The sequence below is a fragment of the Puntigrus tetrazona genome, chromosome 23, assembly GCF_018831695.1.
Source record: "Puntigrus tetrazona isolate hp1 chromosome 23, ASM1883169v1, whole genome shotgun sequence".
Lineage (NCBI taxonomy): Eukaryota > Metazoa > Chordata > Actinopteri > Cypriniformes > Cyprinidae > Puntigrus > Puntigrus tetrazona.
The window spans coordinates 18,612,488-18,615,145 of NC_056721.1; the positions used below are offsets into that span (position 1 = coordinate 18,612,488).

Consider the following 2,658-nt stretch of genomic DNA (forward strand, 5'->3'; position numbering starts at 1 on the left):
GCAAGACACTGGAGCAAACTGCAGGGGCTTTTATTTAGCCATCTAATTGGCTGTAATCAAACCGTAGATTGTGACACAAGAGATGTTCTCACCTCAGCCAGATGTGCCTCATCAGAAACGGATCACACAGCTCTCTTTCAGTTTCTGCCTCCATTTCCTCGCCCGGCAAACTCACGCACACTTATGAGGACCACCAACACACTAATAACTCCAACCACCGACACACCAACAAGCACTCGGACGTCGGCCCCTCCTCTGCCGATAGGACATTATCATCAGTATAAGAGGACGTTTGCGCAGGGAAAGAAACTGAGCTGTGACAGTGGGTGTGGAAGATGAATCGCGCGCACGAATTATGCCGAGACGAGTCAAGATGATCTCACCACTATTGATAGTAATGAGTCTAACAGCAAGGACCACAGATACATCAGATCAAACGGTTTAGGTCATTATCGAGATGCACATGTGCACTCACTCACTCGCAGACATACCAGACGTGCAATCACAAATACCGCACACAATGAAAATTATACAAATAAGCACATTGCCCACACGCACGCTAGCAGAGGCCGGTGGCCAAGGTCTGACTTCAAAGTAGGATCTCATACAGGATTCAAATCATTAACAGTCATTTAGCATGACACGATGAAGTCACATACATTATATATACGGTCTTTAAAATAATGTTTACAGTGAGAGTTAAAAGGATTCAAAGCTTGACGAGTCACGTGACAGGTGGACTGAAAACTCAAAAGTAAGTGTATGCTGGCTTTTTTCAAAGAAATTTGGATGATGTGCAATGATGTGTTGTTTACAATAAGTAAAATTCTTGATAAGCAAGCATATTCCTCAAATAGCTTTTTTATCTCTAGTTCTTCAGAAAACCATCTGTTGAAATTATAAGAATTCAAAAACAAGTATGCTGATTATAATGTAGTGCTTAATTATAAAATCACACACATATATAATACAGAATTTTGTTTGTAAATTATTTAAAATGTTTTATTTCTATAATATTAAAATAGCCTACTAATATTTTAATACTTGATATATTCTAAACAATCGCACACAGTTTATATATATCATATATTATTTTAATAAACTAAAAAAAAATTATTTAAAATCTGTATGTCAGAAAAGATACCACAGAACCAAAAGTAACATAAAAAATTATTTACATGTATATATATTAAACTTTAACTGCATGTGGGTCTACTGTAGGGTTTACAAAAGAAGACAAATACTAAGAAAGCATTTGCTTGCTGAAGAGCAAGTGACCCAGTTTTTTCGGATTCCTGCATGTTTTCCTCTGACAGCATTTGGGATTTTGATATGTGTTTTCTTCATTCTTCTTCATTATACTGGTTATGCATTGACTAACATTCCTGCAGCTCACTGTGTTTGTTCTTGCACAACAACATCTTAAATCTTGGTGTTCCATAATCAGCATTCGGCGGAACCTAGAGAACATTTTATTAAATATTTTGGAAATTTTCAAAAAGCACAAGCTTAATGTAAAGACTGGGATAAAAGAGAGATAATGCTGGTCCAATTCACTAAATAAAACCAAGCAAACGCTATATTTTCAGGAAACAGCACAGGAAACATGGAACACGAACATCTACAGCAAACAACCACTGACAAATGAATAAAGCAAACAATTCATCTGTCAGTGGTTGTTTGCTGTAGATGCTATGGAGGCAGTGAGTTACCTACTCAGAATCCTCTTTTCATGTAACAATTAAAAAAATAACTCTTTACTTTGATATTAAAAAGAAAATATCTGAATTATTTTTTCAAATAATGCAAGTTATTTTGCTACTTCCTGTTTACTTACTGATTTCCCATCCTTTTCAAAAGAAATTGGGAGTAATTGGAGAGGCATTTTCTTTAGCCCGAGGCTTACTAATTTCACAGTTGCTCATTTACAGTTGCTCTACAGTTGCTTGGGGTTTTCTGTTATTAAAAATAAATAAGCAAAGTAATGAAAAACATACCATCCATAACTAAGCCATGCAATTTGTTACTTTTTTATGAGGAAACAAAATATTGTAATGCATTACTTTGAAATGTAACTTTCCCCAACACAGAAACAAGGGGAACTATGGTAGACAGAGAAACAAGGAAACAGGAATAGTACACAGGAAGCAACCCAGAAACAATGGGGAACAAAATACACTTCAAAATTAAAGTCCGACTCAAGAACAATACGGGGAATACAGACTGGGATCATAACACTTAAATGCATTCTGCAGATTTACACCTAAAATAAACACATATATAATTCTTTTATTGTTTACATAGCATACTAGTCTATTTATGTATTATTTTATTATATATTATATTATAAAGTTATCATTTATTATACTATTGTACATTGTACATATGCAATAAATACGATATATAATAGAGAATATACAAACATTTTCTACAATGATTATATAGCATATACACATATAAACTGACCATTCGTTAGAAAAGCTAAAAAAAAAATCAATAATTTCAAATCCATACTACATATCTAATTCATTGTAATATCCACAATATCCCATATATGTGTGTGTGTGTGAGAGAGTATGTTGTCAAACAATTATGATTAATCTCATCCAAAAAAGTTTTGTTAAAATAATGTGTGTGTACTGGGTTTATTTATTACTT

At 33.9% G+C, this 2,658-nt stretch overlaps 1 long non-coding RNA gene across 1 annotated transcript; it reads right to left on the reverse strand.

Moving 5' to 3' along the window:
* Positions 1–1,188: 1,188 nt before the first annotated feature.
* On the reverse strand, positions 1,189–2,658 carry LOC122329081. The gene is made up of 3 exons (XR_006247881.1): positions 2,064–2,658; positions 1,838–1,956; positions 1,189–1,460 (listed from the first exon to the last, which is right to left on the reverse strand). It is a non-coding gene; the product is annotated as an uncharacterized LOC122329081 (long non-coding RNA).